Source organism: Heterodontus francisci, chromosome 34, assembly GCF_036365525.1.
Source record: "Heterodontus francisci isolate sHetFra1 chromosome 34, sHetFra1.hap1, whole genome shotgun sequence".
NCBI classification, from domain to species: domain Eukaryota; kingdom Metazoa; phylum Chordata; class Chondrichthyes; order Heterodontiformes; family Heterodontidae; genus Heterodontus; species Heterodontus francisci.
This window is the reverse complement of record NC_090404.1, coordinates 36190547-36210713: the sequence shown is the minus strand read 5'-3', so window position 1 is coordinate 36210713 and position 20167 is coordinate 36190547. Positions and strand designations below refer to the sequence as shown.

Genomic DNA, 20167 nt, shown 5'->3' with positions numbered 1-20167 from the left:
GTGTGACTGCACTTGTGTTTCAACAGGCCCGATGATCGGCTGAAACCTCTTCCACACACAGAACACGTGTACAGTTTCTCCCCACTGTGATCAGTGCTTTTTCCTTCCATGTTCAAAATCCAGTGATATTTGGGTTACGATAAATTGGCCAAGTCCTTCAGAACCCGATCAAATGTTTGCTTTGCATTTCACAACTGCAAATCCTCCTCTTCTAAAACCCTGTGAAATTGCTTGAAAATGGAAAAAATGTCTGAGAGAAGCCACAAAAACACAAAGGTTGTGAAATGGAACTGAATGAATCTGGTAATTCATGGGACTGGCAATAGGAAAGAGTGACCATGAAAGCTGCTGGATTGATGGACAACCCCAATTGGTTCAATAATTTCCTTCAGGGAAGGGAACCTGCCAACTAGTCTGGACCGACACAAGACTCTGCCCTCAATAGGAGGAAGGAGGGAGAGGAGAGAAAAGAGAGGGAGGGAGGAGAGGAGGGTGATTTTATGTGTGTACAATTGGACCAGAACTTTGACCATAACCTCCCAAACCCTCAACTTCCATCATCTAGAAGGACCAGGGTAGCAGGTGTATGTGAACACCATCACCTCAAAGTTCCCCTCCAAGTCACACACCATCCTGACTGTCTGACATCCAGTACTGGATGAACAGAAATTTCCTCCAATTAAAGATTGGGAAGTCTTCACTTCCTGCCACGAACTTCATTCCCTCGGCACCAACTTTATCCTTCTCCCTGGCAACTGTCTCAGGCTAAACCAGACCATTCATAACCTTGGTATCATATCTGATCCCAAGATGAGCTTCCAACTGCATATCAGCACCATCACTCAGACTGCCTATTTCCACCTCAGTAACATCGCCAGACTTCGCCACTGTCTCAGCTCATCTGCCACTGAAACTTACATTCATGTATTTGTTACCTCTCAAATTGACTATTCTAACACATTCCTGGTCAGCATCACACATTCTACCCTCCATAAACTTGAGATCATCCAAAACTCTGCTGCCTGTGTCCTTACTCGAACCAAGTCCTGTTCACCCATCACAACTGTGCTCACTGGCCGACACAGGCTCCCAGTTAAATAGCACCTCAATTTTAAAATCCTCATCCTTGCTTTCAAATCTCTCCATACCCTCACGCCTCACTATCTCTATAATCTCCTCCAGCTCTCGTAGACAGAGTTTCGAAACACTCAGCAACACAACTCCAGTAAAACATCTTCAGAGGAAAAGGGGGTGCAGTGTGTGATACAATTCACAAGGACCTTGTCCGTCGCCATCACTCACTGCTTGGCATTGCGCTTCCGCGAAAAGCAGTTCGGCACTGCGCATTGTCATTGAAAATGACGAATCAAAGGGCATCGGAGGGAGCGGGGAAGATAAGCTGTGATTGAGCATGAAACTGAATGCGATGATTGAAGCGGCGATCACGGGAGGGAGCAGGGACCTGAATGCGACCATTGAGGCGGTTTGGATTTAAGTCGTGTTTTGTGTCAAATTCAGCAGCGCCATCTTTACTCCTGGCAGCTGCCTCAGGCACAGTTACGTTTCAGTCAATGAGGTTGCATTTGCGCATGTACCAGTGATGCAGCACCTATTTGGTTACGTTGCCAGCAAACGCGCCATTAATATATGTTTGCTGCTTTATACCATTTTATTTTTCTGAGTATGAAACATGAACTTCCCGACCATTCCCCGACTAGTAAATGGCAGCCTATACTGCCCAGAATGCACCGCTCGCAAAAATACGACCTATCTCCACCCCAAGAACAGCAACACGCACGCGTCAGAAGCCTCCGCCTCACGGAGTCGTCTGTCTCCGCGGAGCATGCGCGGTGCCGTTCCCGGAAGTTGAGCGCAGCCTCGGTAACACCGAGTTTCAACGGCTCTCAGGCCCTGAATCAGAGCCGCCGGGTTCGGCGAGAACCCCGGGGGAAGGGAGGGGCCGCATGAAAGTGATGGTGCAGCGACTTCAGTATTCGAGCCGCCATTTCCCAGTTTCTTCTCCCTTTTCCACCGAGTCAGGAAGCCTGTGAGTTGATTGGCTGGTAAGTTTTGTAACTTTGTTTCCCTTTCTCCAAAGTTAGGAAGTTTGTCCAAGGAGCTGGAAATTAAACATTCCAGTTTTCATCAGAATAAGGGGCAGCTTCCTGAGATTTAACTGACACCAATAGAAGGGAAGTGAGTAGCCGGTGAGTCGTCTTTTTTTTTTAAGTATTGAGGTTTATTATTTATTTATTTAGAGATACACCGAGTCTGTGCCGACCATCAACCAGCCATTTATATTAATCCTACATTAATCCCATATTCATCCCATATTCATCCCATATTCATCCCATATTCATCCCATATTCATCCCATATTCCTACCATATCCCCTCAATTCCCCTACCACCGACCTACACTAGGGGCAATTTGCAATCGCCAATTTACCTATCAACCTGCAAAGCTTTGGCTTTGGGAGGAAACCGGAGCACCCAGCAGAAACCCACGCCGTCACAGGGAGAACCCAGAATCGCTGGAGCTGTGAGGCTGCGGTGCTAACCACTGCGCCGCTAGTAGTAGCAAGTTTATTACCTAATAGCTGGAGCAATTGCAGGGCTGCTCCTACCTCTGCAGTGAATATCCTGTGCAATAGAAAATAGAAAACATAAAACATGGCAGGCTATAAATAAAGAGCGGGGCTCGAGGCCCTTACTTACCTGGGAGCGGAGCGACGACTGGTGGACCTGTGAGGAAGCTGATCCAGAGCGGCGACAGGCTCCCTGTGTCTCTCGGCGTGCGCTGAGACTCGAAAGAGGGAAAAAAAGGACTTAGTGATATCACGGGAAATTTTCAAGCTGACGGAAAGCGTCATAGACGGGAGTTTTAGAGAAGTGGTTACACCCAAAGTGCAGGCAGATAGATGGGTGACCGCTAGAAGGGACAGGCAGTCAGTGCAGGAATCCCCTGTGGCTATCCCCCTCTCTAACAAGTATACCGTTTTGGATACTGTTGGGGGGGTGGCCTATCAGGGGAAAACAGCAGCAGCCAGAGCAGTGGCACCACGGTTGGCACTGTTGTTCAGCAAGGAGGGACAAAGTGCAGAAGAGTAATAGTTATAGGGGACTCTATAGTAAGGGGCACAGATAGGCGCTTCTGTGGACGTGAAAGAGACTCCAGGAAGGTATGTTGCCTCCCTGGTGCCAGGGTCAAGGATGTCTCTGAACGGACAGAGGGCATTGTGAAGGGGGAGGGTGAACAGCCAGAGGTTGTGGTACACATTGGTACCAATGACATAGGCAGGAAGAGTGATGAGGTCCTGCAGGGGGAGTTTAGGGAGTTAAATAGTAAGTTAAAAAACAGGACCTCTAGGGTTGTAATCTCTGGATTACTCCCTGTGCCATGTGCCAGTGAGGCTAAAAATCGGAAGATAGTGCAGCTAAACACGTGGCTGAGCAGCTGGTGTAGAAGGGAGGGTTTCAGATATCTGGACCATTGGGCTCTCTTCAGGGAAAGATGGGACCTGTACAAGAAGGACGGGTTGCATCTAAACTGGAAGGGCACTAATATCCTGGCTGCAAGGTTTGCCAGTGTCATTCGGGAGGGTTTGAACTAGTATGGCAGGGAGGTGGGAACCAGAGCAGTAGGACAGCTAGTGAAGTAAATGAGGAAGACACAGTAAATAAGGCCAGTGGGACTAAGAGGAAGAGCATGCAGGGAGATGTTGCTGAGCACAGCGGGACTGGTGGTCTGAAGTGCATTTGTTTCAATGCGAGAAGTATAACAGGTAAGGCAGATGAACTTAGAGCTTGGATTCGTACTTGGAAATATGATGTTGCTATTACAGAGACTTGGTTGAGGGAAGGGCAGGATTGGCAGCTAAATGTTCCAGGCTTTAGAAGCTTCAGGTGGGATAGAGGGGGATGTAAAAGGGGTGGGGGAGTTGCATTACTGGTTAAGGAGAATATCACAGCTGTACTGCGGGAGGACACCTCAGAGGGATCATACAGCAAGGCAATATGGGTGGAGCTCAGGAATAGGAAGGGTGCAGTCATGATGGGGGTTTACTACAGGCCTCCCAACAGCCAGCGGGAGGTAGAGGAGCAGATATGTAGACAGATTTTGGAAAGATGTAAAGGTAACAGGGTTGTAGTGGTGGGTGATTTTAACTTCCCCAATATTGACTGGGACTCACTTAGTGCTAGGGGCTTGGATGGGGCCGAATTTGTGAGGAGCATCCAGGAGGGCTTCTTGAAACAATATGTAGATAGTCCAACTAGGGATGGGGCCATTCTGGACCTGGCATTGGGGAATGAGCCCGGCCAGGTGGTCGAAGTTTCAGTGGGGGAGCATTTCGGGAGCAGTGACCATAATTCCATAAGTTTTAAGGTACTTGTGGATAAGGATAAGAGTAGTCCTCGGGTGAAGGTGCTAAATTGGGGGAAGGCTAATTATAACAATATTAGGCAGGAACTCACGAAATTAGTTTGGGGGTGGCTGTTTGAGGGTAAATCAACATCTGACATGTGGGAGTCTTTCAAACGTCAGCTGATTAGAATCCAGGACCAGCATGTTCCTGTGAGGAAGAAAGACAAGTTTGGCAAGTTTCGGGAAGCTTGGTTAACACGGGATATTGTGAGCCCAGTCAAAAAGAAAAAGGAAGCATTTGTAAGGGCTGGAAGGCTAGGAACAGACGAAGAACTTGAGGAATAAAAGATAGTAGAAAGGAACTTAAGCAAGGAGTTAGGAGGGCTAAAATGGGTCATGAAAAGTTATTGGCAAACAGGATTAAGGAAAATCCCAAGGCTTTTTATACATATATAAAGAGCAAGAGGGTAACCAGGGAAAGGGTTGGCCCACTCAAGGACAGAGATGGGAATCTATGCGTGGAGCCAGAGGAAATGGGTGATGTGCTAAATGAGTACTTTGCATCAGTATTCACCAAGGAGAAGGACTTGGTGGATGATGAGCATAGGGAAGGGAGTGCAGATAGTCTCAGTCATCTCATTTTTAAAAAGGAGGAGGTGTTGGGTGTCTTGCAAAGCATTAAGGTAGATAAGTCCCCAGGGCCTGATGGGATCTACCCAAGAATACTGAGGGAGGCAAGGGAAGAAATTGCTGGGACCTTGACAGAAATCTTTGCATCCTCATTGGCTACAGGTGAGGTCCCAGAGGACTGGAGAATAGCCAAAGTTGTTGCTTTGTTTCAGAAGGGTGGCAAGGATAATCCAGGAAATTATAGGCCGGTGAGCCTTACGTCAGTGGTAGGGAAGCTATTAGAGAGGATTCTTCGGGACAGGATTTACTCCCATTTGGAAACAAACAAACTTATTAGCGAGAGTCAGCATGGTTTTGTGAAGGGGAGGTCGTGTCTTACTAATTTGATTGAGTTTTTTGAGGAAGTGACGAAGATGATTGATGAGGGAAGGGCGGTGGATGTTGTCTATATGGACTTTAGTAAAGCCTTTGACAAGGTCCCGCATGGCAGACTGGTGCAAAAGGTGAAGTCACACGGGATCAGAGGTGAACTGGCAAGATGGATACAGAACTGGCTCAGTCACAGAAGACAGAGGGGAACAGTGGATGGGTGTTTTTCTGAATGGAGGGATGTGACTAGTGGTGTTCCGCAGGGATCAGTGCTGGGACCTTTGCTGTTTGTAGTATATATAAATGATTTGGAGGAAAATGTAGCTGGTCTGATTAGTAAGTTTGCGGACGACACAAAGGTTGGTGAAGTTGCGGATAATGATGAGGATTATCAGAGGATACAGCAGGATATAGATCAGTTGGAGACTTGGGCGCAGAAATGGCAGATGGTGTTTAATCAGGACAAATGTGAGGTAATACATTTTGGAAGGTCTAATGCAGGTGGGAGGTATACAGTAAATGGCAGAACCCTTAGGAGTATTGACAGGCAGAGAGATCTGGGCGTACAGGTCCACTGGTCACTGAAAGTGGCAACACAGGTGGATAAGGTAGTCAAGAAGGCATTCGGCATGCTTGTCTTCATCGGTCGGGGCATAGAGTATAAAAATTGGCAAGTCATGTTGCAGCTGTACAGAACTTTAGTTTGGCCACACTTAGAATATTGCGTGCAATTCTGGACACCACACTACCAAAAGGACATGGAGGCTTTGGAGAGGGTACAGAGGAGGTTTACCAGGATGTTGCCTGGTCTGGAGGGCATTAGCTATGAGGAGAGGTTGGAAAAACTCGGATTGTTTTCACTGGAACAATGGAGGTGGAGGGGCGACATGATAGAGGTTTACAAAGTTATGAGCGACATGGACAGAGTGGATAGTCAGAAGCTTTTTCTCAGGGTGGAAGAGTCAGTTACTAGGGAACATAGGTTTAAGGTGCAAGGGGCAAAGTTTAGAGGGGATGTGCGAGGCAAGTTCTTTACACAGAGGGTGGTGAGTGCCTGGAACTTGCTGCCAGGGGAGGTGGTGGAAGCAGATACGATAGCGACGTCTAAGAGACATCTTGACAAATATATGAATAGGAAGGGAATGGAGCGATATGGGCCCTGGAAGTGCAGAAGATGTTAGTTTCGGCAGGCATCAAGATTGACGCAGGCTTGGAGGGCCGAATGGCCTGTTCCTGTGCTGAACTGTTCTTTGTTCTTTGTTTGTGATTGGTTGGGTAATTAACAACTGTTAGTCAATTTAATTAGCTTTAAAAAATAAGGGGAAAGTTGTTTTTTGTTTAAAAAAAGACCTCGAGTGATAAAGTGAGTACGAAGAGTGTTTTTTTTCAATTCGAGTAATTTAGATTGTTGTGGGTAGTGTTTGGAGTAGAACAATCCTCTCGTGTAATTAATATTTTTTAAAGGGAGTAACTAATTAATCTAAAGGTAAGTCATGGCAGGAGAGCTCAGCCCCGTGAAATGCTCCTCCTGCGCTATGTGGGAAATCAGGGATGCTTCCAGTGTCCCTGACGACCATGTGTGCAGGAAGTGGATCCAGCTGCAGCTACTGACTACCCGCATTATGGAGCTGGAGCTGCAGGTGGATTCACTGTGGAGCATTCGCGATGCTGAGGACGTTGTGGATAGCACCTTTAGAGAGGTGGTCACACTGCAGGTAATGGCTGCACAGGCAGAAATGAGATTGGTGACCACCAGATGGAGTTGTAGGCACAGGCAGGTAGTGCAGGAGTCCCCTGTGGCCATCCCCCTCTCAAACAGATAGACCACTTTGGATACTGTTGGGGTGAATGACCTCCCAGGGGAAAGCAGCAACAGTTTGTGTACCAAGTTTGTGGTACCACGCATGGCTCTGCTGCACAGCAGGGGAGGAAAAGGACTGGAAGAACTATACTGATAATGGATTCTATCGTAAGGGATACAGATAGGCATTTCTGTGGCCACAAACGTGACTTCAGGATGGTATGTTGCCTCCCTGGTGCTGGGGTCAAGGTAGTCACGGAGTGGCTGCAGGACATTCTGAAGTGGGGGGCGAATAGTCAGAGGTCGTGGAACACGTTGCTCCCAACGACGGAGATAAAAAGAGGATGAAGACCTGAAACAAGAATTTAGGGAGCTAGGTAGCAGATTAAAAAGCAGGACCTCCAAGGTTGTAATCTCTGTATTACTCTCGTGCCACATGCTAGTGAGTATAGGAATAGGAGGATAGAGCAGATGAATGTGTGGATGAAGAGATGGTGCAGGAGGGAGGGCTTTAGCTTCCTGGATCACTGGGTCTGTTTCTGGCAAAGGTGGGAAATGTACAAGTTGGACGAACATCCTTGCTGGGAGGTTTACGAGTGCTGTTGGGGGCAGTTTCAACACATTTGGCAGAGGAATGGGATACAGAGTGGAGGTATAGGAGTGGGTGATGCTCAGTCAAATATAGAAGAGAAACTGAGTCAGTCTGTTAGGCAGAGCAAATATAGACCTGTTAAGGCACAAGTGACAAATGCAAGGCTGGATTGCATTTATTTTAATGCAAGACAGATGAATTGAGGGCGTTGATTAGCACATGGGATTATGATATTGTTGCTATCACAGAGATGGTTGAGGGAAGGGCAGGACTGGCAGCTCAATATTCCAGGCTATAGAATCTTCAGGTGTGACAGGAGAAGGGATAAAAGAGGAGGTCGCATTGCTCTGTTGATGAAGGAGTCAATTACTGCAGTAAGGAGGGATGATATCTGAGAAGGTTCTTCACATGAGGCCAGATGAGTAGAACTTAAAAACAAAAAGGGGGCAATCACTTGGCTGGGAGTGTACTACAGGCCTCCAAACAGTCAGGGAGCGATAGAGGAGCAGATATGTCGGCAACTCTCAGACAGGTGTAAAACTAATGGAGTAATAATAGTCGGGGATTTCAACTTACCTGATATCAACTGGGATGGTCTTACTGTAAAAAACTTCAAGGGGGCGGAATTCTTAAAATATATACAGGAGACTTTTTTGAGCCAGTACCTAGAAAGTCCAACAAGAAAAGGCGCAGTACTGGACCTAATCCCAGGGAATGAGGCTGGACAAGTGGTAGAAGTGTCAGTGGGGGAGCATTTCGGGGATAGTGACCATAACTCTGTAAGAAAAAGACAAAGGCGGGCTGGAAATAAAAGTTCTGAATTGGGGGAAGGCTGATTTCAATATGATAAAACAGGATCTGGCCAAAGTGGACTGGGAGCAGCTACTTGTAGGAAAGTCTACATCAGACCAGTGCGAGTCAAAGAGGAAATAGTGAGGGTTCAGAGGCAACATGTACCCGGAAAGGTGAAGGGTAGGACCAACAAGTCCAGGGAACCCTGGATGTCAAGGGATATAGAGGATTGGATCAGAAAAAAAAAGGAGGCTTATGCCAGATTCAAAGTGCTGAAAACAGCAGAGGACCTGGAGGAGTATAGAAAGTGCAGTGGGGTGGGGGGGGGGGGGGGGGGGGGGGGGCAGGTACAAAAAAAAGTAATTAGGAGAGCAAAGAGGGGGCATGAAAAAACACTGGCGGGCAAGATCAAGGAAAATGCTAAGGCATTTTCTCAGTATATTAAGGGCAAGAGGATAACCAGTGAAAGAGTGGGGCCCATTAGGGACCAAAGTGCCAATCTGTGTGTGGAGCCAGAGGACATAGGTGAGGTTTTAAATGATTACTTTGCATCTGTGTTCACTATGGAGAAGGATGATGTAGGTGTAGAGATCAGGGAGGGGGATTGTGATACACTTGAACATATTAGCATTGAAAGTGAGGAAGTATTAGCTGTTTTAGCGGGCTTAAAAGTGGATAAATCCCCAGTCCCAGATGAGATGTATCCCAGGCTGTTATGTGAGGCAAGGGAGGAGATAGCAGGGCTCTGACATAAATTTTCAGATCCTCTCTGGTCACTGGAGAGGTACCAGAGGACTGGAGGACTACGAATGTGGTGCCATTATCAAGAAGGGTAGCAGGGATAAACCAGGTACTTGCAGGCCAGTGAGTCTAACATCAGTGGTTGGGAAAATATTGGAAAAAGTTCTGAGGGACAGGATTAATCTCCAGTTGGAGAGGCAGGGATTAATCAGGGATAGTCAACATGGCTTTGTCAGGGGGAGATCGTGTCTAACTAACTTGATTGAATTTTTCACGGCAGTGACTAGGTGTGTAGATGAGGGTAAAGCAGTTGATGTAGTCTGCATGGATTTCAGTAAGCCTTTGATAAGGTCCCACTTGGGAGAGTGGTTAAGAAGGTCAGAGCCCATGGGATCCAGGGCAATTTGGCAAATTGGATCCAAAATTGGCTTAGTGGCAGGAGGCAGAGGGTGATGGTCGAGGGTTGTTTTTGCAAGTGGAAACCCGAGACCAGTGGTGCACCACAGGGATCGGTACTGGGACACTTACTGTTTGTAGTGTACACTAATGATTTAGATGTGAATATAGGAGGTATGATAAGTAAATTCACAGTTGACATGAAAATTGGTGGTGTCGTAAATAGTGAGGAGGAAAGCCTCAGATTACAGGACGATACAGATGGGCTGGTAAGATGGGCAGAGCAGTGGCAAATGGAATTTAATCCTGAGAAGTGTGAGGTGATGCATTTTGGGAGAACTAACAAGGCAAGGGAATATACAATGGATGGTAGGACCCGAGGAAGTACAGAGGGACCTTGGTGTACTTGTCCATAGATCACTGAAGGCAGCAGCACAGGTAGATCAGGTAGTTTGGAAGGCATATGGGATACTTGCCTTTATCAGCTGAGGCATAGAATATAAGAGCAGGGAGGTTATGGTGGAGCTGTATAAAATGCTAGTTAGGCCACAGCTGGAGTACTGTGTACAGTTCCAGGCACCACACTAGAGGAAGGATGTGATTGCACTGGAGAGGGTGCAGTGGAGATTCACCAGGATGTTGCCTGGGCTGGAGCATTTCAGCTATGAAGAGAGACTGAATAGGCTGGGGTTGTTTTCGTTAGAGCAGAGAAGGCTGAAGGGGGATATGATTGAGGTATTCAAATTTATGATGGGCATTGATAGGTTCGATAGGAAGAAACTTTTTCCCTTCGTGGAGGTGTCAATAACCAGGAGACATTGATTTTAAGGTAAGGGGCAGGAGGTTTAGAGAGGATTTGTGGGGAAAAAACAAGTTTCAGCCAGAGGGTGGTTGGAATCTGAAAAGCACTGCCTGAAGAGGTGGTAGAGGCAGGAACCCTCACAACATTTAACCATGTATTCAGATGAGCACTTGAAACACCATAGCATACAAGACTGTGGGCCAGGTGCTGGAAAATGGGATTAGAATAGTTAGGTGCTTGATGGCCAGCACGGACACGATGGGCCGAAGGGCCTGTTTCTGTGCTGTGTAACTCTCTGACTCTATTTACAGCACAGGAGGAGGCCATTCCGCCCATTGTATCTGTTCATCCCACTTTCCAGTTGTTCCGACCTCAGAGATTGTCAATATGAAAAATATGAGATATGAATCCCCAGACCACACTAATAAATTACACAAGATTTCACATTTTCAGTCTTTTGTTCTAATAACTAAACTAAAAGAAATCCACAATTAACTAAATAGCACTTTGATTGCAAATTGTGGTGACAGCTATTTGCAAAGATATTTTCTTTACTTCTTCAACACTTGAATATCTCACACCACACTGATACATTACACAGTCCTTTTTGATGACAAAAGCCTTTGCAGTTACAAGTCCCAAATTCCTGCCAATGGTGGGGCTGTTCCGACCTCTGGAATGCACATCCTGTGTAATGTGTCAACTCCAGATAACCTTTTGTGTTGGAAGTATCATTGGGGGAGGTGGTGACATCGGGGTAATGTCACTGGAACATGGGTTCGAATCCCACCACGGCAGATGGTGACATTTAAATTCAATTAATAAATCTGCAATTAAAAAATCCATCTGGTTCACTAATGGGAAATCTGTTGTCATTACCTGATCTGGCCTCCATGTGACTCCAGATCCACAGCAATGTGGCTGACTCTGAAATGCCCTCTGAAATGGCCGAGCGAGCCTCTCAGTTGTCAAGGGCAGTTTGGGATGGACAATAAATACTGGCCGAGCCAGCAACACCCACATCACATGGATGAAGATAAAACGCGTTGCAGCAGCTCGAGCTCCGGTTTTCGGAGCATGAACTGCAGCTGGTGTCACTGCGGTGCATCCATGAGGTGAGAGCTTTGTGGACAGCACGTTTATAGATATGGTCACCCTGCAGCTTAAGAGTATGCAGGGAGAGAGGCAATGGGTGGCCAACTGACAGTCAAGAAGAAACAGGCAGGGAATGCAGGAGACCCCTGAGTGCATCACACTCTCCAACCAGTATTCAGTTCTGAATACTGATGAAAGTGATGGTTCATCTCAGGAGTGCAGCCAGAGTCAAGGCCATGGCAGCACAGTTGGATCAGCTTCACAGAGGGTCACAAAGCTGACTGAATGAGCAATAGTGATAGGAGATTTGATAGGGGAATACACAGGCGTTTCTGCAGTCGCAGACGTGAATCCAGGCTGGTGTGTGGCCTCCCTCAGGACAATGTACAGCAGGGTGCATGTACAGACATCCTGGGCCAGGAAGCAGGAGGAGAGAATGTTGTGAATTTCTATCCTGGACTGACAGTGATGGTTTTTGTAAACTCCTTTTACAGGGGCTTAGAAGCAGGGGATATGCAGATGGGGAATCTCGAGCCAAACATCACATCAAGATCTGACAGTCACTCGATACATCAGGACCTGAATATCATCGGCCTTTGAATGTGGAAGGAGAAAGGTTTGTCTGTTCTGTCTGTGGGAAAAGATTTCAGGTATCAGTGAGAATGGAAAAGCACTGAGATACACAAAGCCCTGGTTAGACCACACCTGGAGTATTGTGTTCAGTTCTGGGCACCACACCTTCGGAAGGATATAATGGCCTTGGAGGGATTGCAGTGTAGATTTACCTGAATGATACCTGGACTCCAAGGGTTAAATTACGAGGAGAGATTACACAAATGAATCAGAGTTATTACAGCACAGAAGGAGGACATTGATCTTTTTGATTCCATCCCACTCTCTGTCGAACAATCCAGTCAGTCCCATTCCCCCACTCTATCCCTGTAGTCCTGCAGGTTTATTTCCCTCAAGTGCCCATCTAATTTCCTTTTGTAATCATTGATCGTCTCCACTTCCACCACCCTCGTAGGCAGTGAGTTCCAGGTCATTATCATTCACTGTGTAAAAAAACTGCTTCCTCACATCCCTCCTGTATCTCAAAACCTGAATCTGTGTCCACTGATCCTTGTATCATCAGCTAATGGGAACAGCTTTTCTTGGTCTGCCTTATCTAAACCTGTCATCATTTTCAACACCTCTATCAGATCTTCCCTCAATCTCCTTTGCTCCAAGGAGAACAACACCAGCTCCTCCAACCTAACCTTGTAGCTAAATTCTCTCATCTCAGAAACCATTCTGATAAATCTCTGCACCCTCTCGAGGACCTTCACATCCTTCCTAAAGTGTGGTGACCAGAACTGGATGCAATACTCTAGTTGTGGCCTAACCAGAGCTTTATAAATATTCAGCATAACTTCCTTCCTTTTGTGTTCAATACCTCTATTTATGAGGCCCAAGATCCCATTTGCTTTGCCAACTGTTCCCTCAATACTTCCTTCCACTTTCAGTGATCTCTGCACATGAACCCTCAGGTCCCTCTATCCCTGCAAACTCTTTAGAACTGTACCATTAAGTGCATGTTGCCTCTCCCTATTCCTTCTGCCAGAATGAATCACCTCACTGTGAGGGTTGTAGTCCCTGGAATTCAGAAGATTAAGGGGTGATTTGATCAAAGTTTTCAAGATATTAATTGAAACTGATAGGGTAGATAGAGAGAAACTCTTCTCCATCACCTGCAGTACTCGGCAGCATCGTCTAAAACATAGAGCCAGAACTTTCATTAATCCACCCCTGGGCCCAGTGAACCTGAGCATTAATCCACCCAGGCTGACTGTGCACAGAAATACAGCCCAGAAACAGGCCGTTCAGCCCCTCTCGTCTGTGCTGCTGTTTATAATCCACATGAGCCTCCTCCCTATCTAATTACATCATCCCACCCTGCCCTCATATCCCTCTATTCCCTTCTCCCTCATAAATGTATTGAGCCTCCCCTTAAACACATCATTGTTATCACCTTCAACCACTCCACATGGCAGTGAGTTCCACATTCTCACCACTCTCTGAGTAGAGAAATTCCTCCTAAGTTCTCTATTTGACCTGTTAATGTCTGTATTATATTGCTGCCCCCTTGTTCTGACTGACTGATAATTTTAAAGACCTCTATCAGTTCTCCTCCTAGTCTTCTCTTTTCCAGAGAAAGGATCCCCAGCCTGCTCAATCTTGCTGGATAGTAACATCCTCTCTGGTGACATCTTTGTAAATCTATTCTGCACTTTCTTCAGTCTTCAATATCCTTTTTTAATCTGGAGACCAGAACTGCTCACAGTCCTTCTTAGTGAGGTTCTCTATAAATGTAACATTCCCTCCCTGCTGTTACATTGTATTCCTCGAGAAAAGAACATCAGCTGTTTCTTTGCTCTCTTATCAACTTGTGTTGCTCCTTTTAGTGATTTATGTGACTCTGTTCCCAGATCTCTTTGCTGCTCTGCTCCATTTAATTTCTTACATTCTAACCAATAACTGGCCTCCTTATTCCTCCTCCCAAAATGAACCAGTTCACATTTCACTCTGTTGAATTTCATTTCCCATTTATCTGTCCAGTCTGCCAGCCTGTTTCTGTCTTCCTGGATTTCAATGCACTCCTCCTCATTATTAGTTCTATCATCCAGTTTGGTGTCAACTACAAGTTATGAAAACATCCCTCTAATTCCTGAGTCCAAATGTGGGTGAAGAACAGAATTCCCAGTGTACTTCACACTATAGTTGATGTCCCGGGCACTCGGGTTTCAGTATAATTTATTTAATAATTTTCTCCATTGTCTCTCTGACCCTGATCTCAATGGGATGACACAAAATCATCCATTCAATATTTGGAGCTTTCAGTGGAGGATTCATTACCCAGGACTCCCGTGATGAGGGTCAGTCCCTTTTCAATGACCACAGGGGCCCAGTGCATTGGCGTGGGATCGAACTGTGCACTGAGCATGTCCAGCGTAGGTAATGGAGATGGACTGAGATGGACCAGGTGGCTCGGGTGGTGAGAGGAGATGTGGGTACAGGGGAGGAATTGGAGCCTTGGGTGGACTGGTAGGCCAAGAGGCCCCGTGTTTACCTCATGGTGACAGGTCTGGGGGAGAGGGGTCACTGGCTGCTATCTTGGACAGGGCGGGGTCCGGGTGCAAGCACAGCCATCTTGGTGAGGGCACAGAGAGCAAACAGGACCTGACAAATTCTGTTTCCAACTGGGTCCGAGTGCCCAGGACATGGGGCATCCTGGACAATAGGGTTTTAAGCAGCTTCACCCACTCTCAGGCTGCATGTGATGTTTGCAGCCTTGAAGAGTCCATGGGCCATGTATATATTCAGTGTGAGAGGTTACAGCCCCTGTATCATTACCTGAATGGGCTGCTCCTCAACTTAGAATCCTGGAAATTTACAGTACGGAAGGAGGCCATTCGGCCCAGCGTGTCCTCGCTGGCTGACAGGGAGCCATCCAGCCTAATCCTGCTTTCCAGCTGTTGGTCCATCGTGTTATGATCCTGTATTTTTTTTCTAGGAAGAATGCGGTGTGCCTTTAAGGCTGGAAAAGGAACAGTACTGTTTTAAGGCAACAAGCTCCAGAGACTGAGTCAAAGAATGTATTCTCGTTGCCCCGGGATACAGCCACTCAGAGTCTGAAGATCGAGAGATACATTGTTTCCAATTGACATTTGAAACTAGTTGAAAAACTAGCATTTGAGACACCGTTAACAGAGACAGATACAGATGATCATCCAGCATATACTGAAGGAAAAGAGAGCTCTCTCTCGGTTTATTTAGACCCTAATTATTATACTCAAAATTTTTTTGATATCAAGTCAGATTAATTTCATAAAAGAAGATAACCAATTCCTTTAACTACTGAACTGTAATTGTTGAAATTTATCACTGGAGAAGAACAGCATCAATTCAACTGCTGAACTAGACTATGAACTGCTCTACTGTTTTATTTTCTCCCCCCCCCCCCCCCCCCCCCCCAATCAGACAGCTGTAAGGACTTCAAGCAACCTTGGACTATTCCACTTAGGACGATTTCACTTCAGCAGGAGCGTAAATATGCAAATACTATTTTTTTCTGTTTAAAATGTTTATATGTTAGTAGTGTTTAAGAATTTAGTTTTTCGAATTAAACACTTAATTCGTTGATCTAAAGACACCTGGTTTGGTTAGCCTTATTCGGGGGTTAATAGATGGTACAATTTGGTGGATCTTTCCTTAATTTGGAATGTTTAAAATGTCAGGCGATCTGTGAGGGACGGGACTGAATCAACAGTGTGTTTCTCCCACCACTATCAAAACTGTATATTTTGATTGGGGGGCTTTGACTTGAGCGGTTGGTCGTAATAATACACTTGTAGGTTAGGGCACTAATTGTTTTGAAGGTTTCTGCCTCTACCACCCTCCCAGGCAGTGAGTTGTAGATCCCCACCGCCCTCTGGTTGAAAACATTTCCCCTCAAATCCCTTTTAAATTTCCTACCTCTTAGCATAAATCGATGCCCCTGGTTATGGGCCCCTCAACCAAGGGGAATAGGTCCTTCCTAACCACTCTATTTAGACCCATCATCATTTTCTACACTTCAATTCGGTCTCCCCTCAGCCTCCTCTGTTCCAAAGAAAACAACCCTCACCTATCCAATATTTCCTCAGAACGAAAATTCTCCAATCCAGACAACATCCTCGTAAATCTCCTCTGTACCCTCTCTAATACAACCACATCTTTCCTACAGTGCAGTGACCAGAACTGTACACAGTCCTCCAGCTGTGTTCTAACCAGTGGTTTATACATTTCCAGAGTAACCTCCATGCTCTTATGTTCTCTGCCTTGGTCAATAAAGGCAAGTATCCCTTCCGCCTTATCTACCTGCCCAGCCATATTCAGGGATCTATGAACATGCACTCCAAGTTCCCTCTGTTCCTCTATACTTCTCAATATCCCACCATTTATTGTGTATTCCCTTGCCTTGTTAGCTGTCTCCAAATACATTACCTCACACTTCTCCGGATTGAATTCCATTTGTCACTATTCTGCCCATCTGACCAGTCCATTGATATCTTCCTGCAGTTTACAACTTTCTTCTTCATTATCAACTACATGGTCAGTTTTTACTATCATCTGCAAAGTTTTTAATCAAACCCCCTACATTCAAGTCCAAACCATTGATATATAGAACAAAAAGCAAAGGACCCAGTACTGATCCCTGCAGAACCTCACTGAAAACAGCCTTCCAGTCACACAAACACTCATCAACCATTACCCTTTGCTTCCTGCCTCTGAGTCAATTTTGGCTCTAACTTGCTGCTTTGCTTTTATTTTCATGACCAGTCTGCCTAGTGTGACCTTATCAATGACCTTGGTTACAGTTTAACCCCATTCTCCTAATCTCTGGCCACTCGGTGTGGAGGTGGGGTGGCGAGGTTGGAGGATCTTTTCTGGGACCTGCTCTTGGGCCTGGTTAAAACACCACCCACACCCACAGCCCTTTCGATGACCTGCCCTTCCAAAAAACCCCCAGTCCCCCCAATGCCTTCCTCTCCCTCACCTCATCCACCCCAAACCCACCCAGGTTTGTATCTGTCTTGTATATTTAAACACTCAGTTCTCACCTTCTCCATCTCTCTCTCTCTCTCTCTCGCTCAGGCTGAGAAACAATGTGTAGGTCCAGGATATACAGGGACCATGCTCGGAGTGGGTGTGTCACTTTAGCTGCTGCCTTGTCTTCCGTGGTCCTGTCCCTGCCGGGGTGGCCTTCTGCAACCGGTGGACACCTCAGGAAACGGAGTGTCTCGTGGACACTGGGAGCAATGTTCTGGTTTAGTTGGGAACGTTCCCTTTGCTTCTGTTACAACTTGTTGCTTAATTTGGCTTCTTTTAGTTTGAATGGATCACATGTTTGGGGGAAACAAGAGAGGAAAGAATGTTCCATAGAAACTAGAACTGTCTGTTCTGAATTTCTATCCTGGACTGACAGTGCTGACTTTTGTAAACTCCTTTTACAGGGTATTAGAATGGGAGGATTTACTGACGGGAAATTCAAACCAAACATCACATCAAGATCTGACAGTCACTCGATTCATCAGGACCTGAATATCATCGGACTGAGAATGTGGAAGGAGAAATGTTTGTCTGTTCTGCCTGTGGGAAAAGATTTCAAACATCAGTGTGACTGGAAAAGCACCGAGACACACACACACACCCGAGTGAGAGTGTTCCAGTGACTGACTGTGGAAAGAGCTTTAACCAGTTACACAGCCTGAGAAAACATCACCATTCACAGCAGGGAGAAACTGTACACGTGTTCTGTGTGTGGACGAGGCTTCAACTGATCATCCAACCTGGAGAGACACAAGGACACCCTCACCACGGAGAAACCATGGAAATGTGGGGACTGTGGGAAGGGATTCGGTTCTCCATCAAAGCTGGATATTCATTAACTCAGTCACACTGGGGAGAGGCCGTTCACCGGCTCCGTGTGTGGGAAGGGATTCACTCAGTTATCACACCTCCTGCACAGCAGAGAGTTCACAAGGGTAGGTTGGAGAAGTTGGGGTTGTTCTCCTTGGAGCAAAGGAGATTGAGGGAAAATTTCATCGAAATGTACAAGATTCTGAGAGACTTTGATAAATTAGACAAAGAAAAACTGTTCCCATGAACTAATGGTACAAGAACTAGGGAACACAGATTGAAGGTTTTGAGGAAGAGTTGCAGCAGGAATGTGAGGAAGAACTTCTTCTGCAGCAAGTGGTTCTGACCTGGAACTCGCTGCCAATGTGTGTGGTGGAAGTGGAAATAATCAATGATTTTCAAAGGAAACTGGATGGTCACTTGAAGAAAATAAACTTGCAGGGCTATGGGCTGATGTGGGGCAGTGGGACTGAGTGGATTGCTCCCTGGAGAGCTGACATGGAATTGATGGGCCAAATGGCCTTGTTCTGTGCAAGTAAATGATGCTGTGTCTATGTGACTGTGTTTTGAGACAGGATATTCCAGCTCTCCACCCTGGGATTCTCAGTATGAACAGGATTTGGAGTGGGGAGGACCCACTATTGATGGTTTACTAGAAATGTTAAAGGTCATATCAAAATTAAAGGAAAAGCATATAATTGCACAAAGGTGGGTGGCAGATCAGAATGTTGGACAGAATGTAGAAAAACAGCAAAGAATGACTAAAAGATTGATGAGGAGTGCAGATTGTAAACAGAGTCTGGAGGTATGTGTTTGCTGAGTGGTGAGTTCAGTGAAGGGGAGAGGAGGTGCTCCTTTTTCTACTTTTTCTGTCCTCCAGTATTTGGTTCTTGTTTCTGTGCAGTGGAAGGAGCTGGTTGGTTGAGTAACTGGTCAGATATTCTCCTTCTAAATAGTCGGTTAAGTTAAGGTCTGGCACGGCAGCTTGGCTGAGTACAAAGCACAGCTTGTGACATGTGGGATGTCATGGACGCACCATGTGTCCTGGAAAAACACATCTGCAGGAAGTGTCACCGGCTGCACAAGCTTGAGCTCCAGGGTTTGGATCTCGAGCAGTGGCTGGAGTCACTGTGGTGCATCCACAATGCAGAGAACTACATGGATAGCAGGTTTAGGGAGGTGATCACACCACAGGTTAGGAGCATGCAGGAGGATAAGGAATGGGTAACCGTCAGACAGTCTAAGAGAACCAGGCAGGTAGTGCAGGAGTCCCCTGATATGATCTCACTTGCTAATCGGCTTTCCTTGGTGAGGGTGATGGTTCCTCAGAGGAGTGCAGACAGAGCCACGTTTGTCAGGTGGCTCAGCTGCACAGGAGGGGTGGAGGAAGAGTGGAACAGCAGTCGTGATGGGGCATTCATTAGTCAGGGGAACACAGAAGTCTTTCTGCAGCTGTAGATCGAACTCCAGGATGGTGTGTTGCCTCCCTGGTGCCAGGATCAAGGATGTCACTGAACGGCTACAGGACATTTATCTGGGGGAAGGTGAACAGCCAGAGGTCGTGGTCCACGTTGGCACCATTAACATAGATGGAAAGGGTAAATGAGGTCCTGACAACAAATTTTAGGGAACTAGGAAGGAGATTAAAAAAGCAGGGCCTCAAAAGCAGTTATGTCAGGATTACTCCCACTCCCATGTGCAAGTGAGCGTAGGAATAGGAGAATTGACTGATTAAACAGGTGATTGGAGAACTGGTGTGGGAGGGAGGGCATCAGATTTCTGAGGCACTGGGACAGGTGGGACCCATACAAGATGGACGGGTTGCATCGAAGCAGCATTGGGACTAATATCCTCACAGGGAGATTACTAGTGCTGTTGGGGAGGGTTTAAACTAGATTGGTAAGGGGATGGAAACCTGAGAGGGAGTTCCGATTGGAGGGAAGCAAAACTGGTAACTTGTCAGGGGTATGGGAACCAGGGAAAAATATCAGACCGGAACACCAAGGTGCACAGAATACTGGGAGAGATAGTTAGCACTGGAGTAGGGAATAGCAAGTTATAAGGTGGGGTCAGAGTCAGGGATAAAGTAATAAAGTCTAAATCAGCGTTAATGTGCATGTATGTGAATGCACAGAGTGTGGTTA

At 46.3% G+C, this 20167-nt stretch overlaps 1 pseudogene; it reads left to right on the top strand.

Moving 5' to 3' along the window:
• Nucleotides 1-1860: 1860 nt before the first annotated feature.
• Nucleotides 1861-20167, top strand: part of LOC137349362 (zinc finger protein 229-like) — an 85485-nt pseudogene continuing 67178 nt past the window's right edge.